The 7,560-nt window shown below is 41.2% G+C and overlaps 4 non-coding genes across 4 annotated transcripts; 3 read left to right on the top strand and 1 right to left on the bottom strand.

Annotated features, from left to right (window-relative positions):
- Window positions 1–74, top strand: TRNAT-CGU (transfer RNA threonine (anticodon CGU)). Its single transcript has one exon. It is a non-coding gene; the product is annotated as a tRNA-Thr (tRNA).
- A 2,515-nt stretch (window positions 75–2,589) lies between these two features.
- On the bottom strand, window positions 2,590–2,662 carry TRNAM-CAU (transfer RNA methionine (anticodon CAU)). The gene has a single exon. It is a non-coding gene; the product is annotated as a tRNA-Met (tRNA).
- Window positions 2,663–4,471: 1,809 nt separating this feature from the next.
- Window positions 4,472–4,553, top strand: TRNAL-AAG (transfer RNA leucine (anticodon AAG)). The gene has a single exon. It is a non-coding gene; the product is annotated as a tRNA-Leu (tRNA).
- A 2,933-nt stretch (window positions 4,554–7,486) lies between these two features.
- TRNAT-UGU (transfer RNA threonine (anticodon UGU)) lies at window positions 7,487–7,560 on the top strand. Its single transcript has one exon. It is a non-coding gene; the product is annotated as a tRNA-Thr (tRNA).

Genomic DNA, 7,560 nt, shown 5'->3' with positions numbered 1-7,560 from the left:
GGCTCTATGGCTTAGTTGGTTAAAGCGCCTGTCTCGTAAACAGGAGATCCTGGGTTCGACTCCCAGTAGGGCCTTGCGTTTTACCCGGAAGTCAACTCTTCCTGAAAATTTATTTTATATTGGCGAGTTAATTGTGTCTTCCTACTAATCCCCCACAAATTCTCACCAAACTTAGAGCGCTAGAACTCAATCAGATACATTACAAGTTATTCGACTGCAATTTGCTCAGATTCCTTACTTCTGAAGAGAAGTAGATCCTTAGGGAGATGACAATTCAAATGCAAACCACCTCCAAAGAATACTGCATGTGACTTTACCTCAATCACTTTTCAAATAGGTTTTGCATTGAACTGTGGTAAAGTGTTTCTGAGCGCCTACAATGTGTTACAGTTTAAAGTACCCAAACAGGAAGATATGTATAATCCCTCTAGAGTCTAACAATCTCCAGCTCTAAAATTGATTTCATTAAATAAGATAAATTAATGAACAATGAATCCACTACTAGCTATAAAGGAAAATTAGGATGTTTGCAGGGGCATGCTTGCCATTTTGAACAGTATATTCCCATGTTACTTCTCTTAAGGAAAACACTAGAATACTTCAGGAATGATGATCAACTGGAAGGAAAAATGTCCTAAACACAAACATTCTATAACTAGGACAAAGTTGCTGTGAGAAAAGAGCAAGTTGGACAATTCTGCCAGATATCTAAAGCAATTGAGTTTCAGCCCTAAAGATTTATGGAACTTCTGTGTCTTTTTGTCTCCCATTCATTCATCAATTAATTCAACAGCGTAAACTGCTGGTCTTTTATGTACCAGGCGTATTTCTGTCTTTCTTCTTCTTTCTTTCTTTCCTTTTATTTTCAGTTACATTTTTTTCCCCATGTTATGGGAACTTTTAAGATCTACTCTCTTAGCAACTTTTAAATATGCGATTCAGTATCATTAACTATAGTCACCAACCTGTGCATTACAACTTCAGGACTTATTTATCTCATAAGTGGAAGTTTGTACCTTTAACCACCTTCACTCATTTTGCCCTCCACCCCCAATCCCTGCCTCTGGTAACAACCCCAGGCATATTTCTAAGGGCAGGAAATACAGCAGCGAACAAAGCTAACAAAAAGCACTACTCTTACGTATCTTACATTCTGGTGGGGGGGTGACATGGAAAATAAAGAAATGAGTGTGTAAAATAAGTAAGCATATAAGATACTGATGAAGTCTGCAGAGAAAAATAAAGCAATGAAAGAATATGGGGAGAGTATAGGGTGGAGGTATAGTAACCAAAGAGTGTCATCCTGTCCTTTGATAAAATCACTGGCAAATGTTAAAAAATTAATTTTTAACTTTTTAATGAGAAATAGTTACCAAGTGGCTACTATTATTATTCTAAGAACCATGAGTAGCAATATTGAATAATCAGAAAACTGACTCCCAACAATGCCTGGATCTCACCTCCATTCATTTTGATTAGGGCTTTATTGAACTAGTTCACACTGCCTGTATTCAAACCTCAGCTGCTCCACTTATTAGCTAAGGGACCTCTGGCAACTTGCTTTACCTCAATGGTCATCACTGTGCTCCTGTGTGAAATGGAAATAGTAATAGGACTACCTAATAGAGTTAATGGGAGGACTTGAGGAGTAAATACACATAAAATATTTTAGAAGGATATCTAGCACATAAATAAGCAATCAATAAAGTAAAAATTGTGCCCAGAATTGATTATACACAGAGCCTCACTCATTCCAAATTTAGGTGATGATATTTGCAATTTTTGAACTGACGAAATTTAGATGTGTTGATGCTGAAAATGAGTTAAGACTTGGGGGGAACTTGGAATGGGGTTAATATTTTTCCATGTGGGATGGGTGTGAATCTTTGGGGACCAGCAGGTAGACTAAGATGTCCTTTTCCTAATCTCTAAAACTTGTGAATATGCTATCTTGCAAGGCAAAAGGGATGTGATTAAATTAAGAATCTCAAGATAGGGAGATTATCTTGGATTTTTGGATTGGTTCAATGTAATCATAAGGTCCTTATAAGAGGGTGGTAGGAGGGCCAGAGTAAGAGAAGGAGATGAGACAACAGAAGCAGAGGTCAGAGTGATGTGAACATGAGCCAGGGAATAGGGGCATCATCTACAAGCTGGAAAAAAGCCATGATTTCTCTCCAGGGCCTCTAGAAAGAAGGCAGCTTTGCCACACCTTGATTTTAGCCCCTTAAGGCCCATTTCAAAATTCTGACCTCCAGAACTGATAAATAATAAATTTTGCTATTTTAAGGTGGTAAGTTTTTGCTAATTTTCTAGGGCAGCAAATAGTTAATACAGATTTATGGTATGGGTGTGCACTGTAGTCAACGTATTGAAAAACTATCTTGCTGCCAAAGGAAACTGGTACCAAAGAAACCTGCTGAATTTCTTGAAGGACTACAGCCCCATGTATAATCACATCAGACTGACTGACTGGGAGTTAGTCCTAGTACCTACATTTCACACCGCAGAGCTCGATTAGTGGGATAATTTTGTTTACTACCCTGTTTCTTTCTCAAAAGAGAGTCTGTAGGAGTGACAAAACTCTTTTGCCTTCTCTGAGGCTCGAACTCAGGACCTTCAGATTATGAGACTGACGCGCTGCCTACTGCGCTAAGAAGGCACTGGCTTGTCTTATTTTCGTTAGAACTATCGATTCTCTTTCATGTTTATACGAACTTTCTAGGAAGTTATATTCTTTGAATAGAGTGAAAAATAAGAGTATGTGCTAGGGCATATGTTTACCATTGCTCCGAGTATGTCACAATGATTGACCAAAAGTATTTCAGGATTTTATCCTTGATTGAATATGCCACATGGTGAATTTTTTTTCCATTATGCCTTAAACACCACTTACTGCTGGGGGACATTAGACTTCATTAGATTTCACACTGCCCCACTTCACAACATGTGTAGAAAGTGACATACAGATACGAGGGGCCTGAGCTGGGTCCACAGGCGTGAAGATTTCCAGACTGCACCAATGAAGGACACACAAAAATGTTTAGCTCTGCTGAGGGCGAAGCTGCTGTCTCCTTATCTAGCTCTGGAACTTCCTTGCCTGCCAATGTTCCTCTTACAATCGATGTCTTTGATCATGACCATGACCATGACCTGAAGGCCCTTCTCTTCTGGCTAGAAGTCCAGAATAATGTAAACAGAGGCGAGATAAGGTGGAAGAGATGAGGTGAGATGATTGAGAATGGAGAAAGAATATACTGGATTTCAATCCGGCAAAGTAGAAACGGTCCCAAAATGGAAACTGTAGGACTGAAGTGTAAATCTTGTATGTGCCATCTATTAAGTTAGGAAAAATAATTCACTTGGTTTTCTTGGGAATATGTCAATTTTAAAAACTTCATTATCTGTAAAATGGGATAATATTTCACAGTATTATTTAAAAGACTGAACACTTGACACACACAAAAAAGTTGTTCAATGAATACTAGTAAGTGATACAAATGATGATAGCAAGCTGTATTAAGTGCTTATTATGGGCAAGGTACTCTTTTAAGCAATTTATATGTATCTTACATGTATTGACCATCTATCTATCTACCTACCTATCTATCTACCTATCTATCACTTTAGGCAAGTCTTATTATTGTCTCCAGTTTACGTATGAGAAAAGTAAGACCCAATAAGTTTAAGTGACTTGCCAGTGGGCTTGTGGCTATGCAGTCGATGTGAAACAGTGGCATTTGGGCTCACTTAAACGGTGCAGCATGTAATGGATCAGGCCGGTCAGCGAGAGGGTGAGCCGGGAAAAAAGACCAAGGGACTCGCCCAGTTCGCGTTGGTGGGGTTGGAGCAGGTAGAACGCATCCTCTCTGGGCCTGGAGAGGATGAGACGCCCCGCACCAAAAGCAAACTAATTCCCTCCCTGAACTTTGTAAATTAAGACCATGATCACATTCAGCAAAAAGTAGGTCTGCTTGCGCAGTTGTTTCCTTCAATAAGAAATCACACACAGACATACAAACCCTGACTCAAGTTCCGAGTGAGTGGGAAGGGGAGCTTCCTTTTTCTAGATGAGGGCATTAAAAGTAACTTCCCGCTGCTGACCCCCAAACGCAGCTGACAAATTGGAGACTCCTGACCTCTGCGTCCTCAGAGTTCCGGTGCTGCATCGGCGGTGGTGATTTCTGATCATTTTTTGTAACTACTGATTTTCTTCGTTTGAAGGATATTATGCATTGGCTGCTTCTCCCTTTACTTTCGAGTATCACAAACATAGCATAGGAGGCAAAAATGTGTCTCCCGAAGTAGGAATCTATTTGCAGATTTTATTGGTAGTGGGATGACAGTTGTCTGGGGCGGGGCGGGGGGTGTGGTGGTGGTGGTGGCAAATGCTCTAGAAAAAAAAACACACAAGAGAACAGACTTGTGTCTTTTAAAGTGTTAAGGAGAGCTTTAAAGTGTTTGTTTGTGTGGTAGCGTGGCCGAGCGGTCTAAGGCGCTGGATTAAGGCTCCAGTCTCTTCGGGGGCGTGGGTTCGAATCCCACCGCTGCCAGCTTTGTTATCAAACCCGCTGCTTTGAAGAAATTCCTTGAGGTTAGGAAAACATTTTCTTCCAACTTCAGGGGTAATTAAGGGAAAAACAAAAAAAGTCTGACTGCCAATTGTTTGTATCAAAGAACACGATTTAGTATCTAAGGAATTCTTTTGAATGTTTTTTAAATGTTCGTAAAGAAATAAGTAAAACTTCCACATGGTTCAAAATTACTAAAATAGGTATACAGTGAAAGTCTACCCTCATCCCACTTCATTTCCCCCCAGCACTGGTTTCTGGTTCCTCACGCAAACATGTCAGAGCCTGGAGTTACCTTAAAGGTATACTTTTTGCATGCAAGCCAGGAGAAGTCTATTATTTTCCTCACATTTTGCACTTTTCAGACCTATTCTACTGCATCTTGCCTTTATTACTTCTTGTATTTTGCCGTGGTTTTCATATCAACATAGAAAGAGCTTCTTTTCTTTTTCTTTTGTCTCAAAAGTATTCCATGTTATGGATATATCTTAAATTTAACCAGCCACATTTAACAATATAAACAATGTTGAAATAAATAATATCTGCATTTCATAAGGGTGTGTACTAGAGAACTTTCTAAAAGTGCAATTGCTAAATCAAATCGTATGTGTGATGGTAATTTCAGTGGTTCCTGTCTTAGTCTTCCCTAAATGTTACTAATTTATCCTCTTATAGAGCCAAGGAAGGGCCAGTTTCCTTGACACCCTGGCCAGCACAGAGCATTCCTGTGACCATGAGAATTAACAGCCATTTAGTTCTTACTAAGCCCCAGATATTGTTATAGTTCTTCACATTGTCATATTATATTCTCAGTAATATATAAGAAAGTTCATATTATTATTCCCATTTTACAGAGAAATAAACTGAAGTTATAACCAGTTAATCTCTTGCTTGTGGGTGGAGGAATCAATATGTTAATACTGTAGGGTAGACTAAAAAATGGTCTTCCAAAAGATATCTCCATCCTAATTCCTGGAAGCTGTAAATATTACCTTATACGGCCAAAAAAAAAAAAAAAAAAAACCCACCAAAAAACAAAAGGTGGAGTCGTTGCAGAAGAGATTAAGTTAAGGATCTCAAAATGGGGACTTTATCCTTCATTATCCAGGTGGAGCATAAATGCCATTGCAAGTGTCCTAGAGAGGCATAGGGTGAGTACAGAGACAGAACAGGAGAAGACAATGTGAATACAGAGGCAAAGATAGGAGTAATGCAACTACAAAGCAAGGAAGGCTGGCTGCCACCAGAAGCTGGAAGAGGCAAGGACAGATTCTCCCCTACAGCCTCAACAGGGAGTATGACCCTGTCAACACCTTGATTTCTGCCCAGTGATACTGACTTTTTGGACTTCTGGCCTCTAGAACTGTGGGAAAATAAATTTCTGTTGTTTTAAGCCACTGAGCTCTGGTAATTTGTTACAGAAGCCACAGGAAACTCATACAATGTCTTCAAGTGCTAATAGGCAACGCTACCACAAACAATTTTTGTTTGTTTGTTTACCAGTCTGTTAGGTAGAAAATATTATTTCATTGTAGTTCTGTAGTTTGGATGTCTCTGAGAAACTCACGAATTGGAAAGAGGAAAGGACTGGATTAGGAGAGTTTCCCACACCCTTAGGTTCTTGCCCTCGGTGAAAGAACTCTTCTCACCTAAACTAATTCCCCGAAGTGTGAATTTTCCGTTAGCTTTTAAGGAAGAGCTTGTTTACTGGGGTTCCACTTGCCGACCTGAGGGGGCTGGGATGTGGCGGTGGGATTTGAACCCATGTTTCTAAAGAAATTAGAGACTTAATGCTGCATCCTAGAAGGCTCCCACACTACCTCCAAACGTTTTAATCAAACGTTTTTCTCATTTCCAAAAAATATTAAGGAAGTTCTGTGCTTTCTTTGTACAAAATAGGAGCTTCGCTTCCTACCCCTGGGAATATCAGAGGCGCATCTGCGAGCGTCACCTGCTTTATCCTACCACGATCCCCCCAGTCAGCTCCCCGTAAAGCCTTCTGGGCGTTCAGGTGGCCCGCAGTCGCGATCAGGGGACCGCCCTCAGACCTAGCTCTCTGCTCGTCCCCGCGGGGGATGCGACAGGGGGGGAAAGAGCGAGTCATCGCGGGGTGAAGGAACCGGATTATAAGGAAGAAGGTGTCCCCCTCTTTGCGAGCTGACGACCTATTGCACTGGAAATCAGGCGCTTGGTGGGCAGGGAGTGGTCAACGGGTGGTTCTCTGGAACCGTAAGGCTCTTCACCTAAGGAGGATTGTACCTGGATCCAGGGAACACCTTGTGGCCAGCAGGGGACCATTCTGCCTCTCCCCGTCCCCCACTCCAAGGGGCTCTACCCCTGTGGTTTTCTGATCGGAGTCTTTACAGCGACCTTGACATTGGTGTTTTAGGATTTTGAGAGCGATGTGTCTGACTGTGTAGCTGAACTCTACACTCCCAGCCCCCTCTTCTCCGCTCCCGGTTCTTCCCCTCCAAGTCACTGCTTGCTAAGTGCAAGTGACGTGTAGGGACACTAGGTGCCCTAGCCCGGCTGTCTAAGAGTCTTCTAGTGGAGTTCCATTTTTAGAGTTCCTCACTTAGTTTATTGGAATGAAGAATCTTAGTTACAGAAGACGAGGTGCAGTAACAGCAAATTTTGCTTTTAGAAGACTTTATCCTAATTGGAAAAAGTGAGTAGCCTCGACTTTTACTGATGGTTATATCCTTCGACTAATTGAAGTGCTATTGATCCCAACATTCAAGCTGCCCAAACTTTTCCCGCTTGTATTAGCTCTGCAGCGCATCTAAGTAAGCAAAACGTCTTCTTGGAGTTTGTCTCTTTTCTCACAATAAGCTGCACTGAATCACAAAGACTATGTCAGGAATAGTTAATCTCACAGTAAGGACAGATCTAGAACAAAGTCAGGCTCATGTGTGGGCTCCATGGCTTAGTTGGTTAAAGCACCTGTCTTGTAAACAGGCGATCCTGGGTTCGAGTCCCAGTGGGGCCT

The sequence above is a fragment of the Pseudorca crassidens genome, chromosome 10 (genome assembly GCF_039906515.1).
Source record: "Pseudorca crassidens isolate mPseCra1 chromosome 10, mPseCra1.hap1, whole genome shotgun sequence".
Taxonomy (NCBI): Eukaryota; Metazoa; Chordata; class Mammalia; order Artiodactyla; family Delphinidae; genus Pseudorca; species Pseudorca crassidens.
Note: the sequence above shows the minus strand (reverse complement) of the source record. Positions and strands in the feature narration are given on the sequence as shown.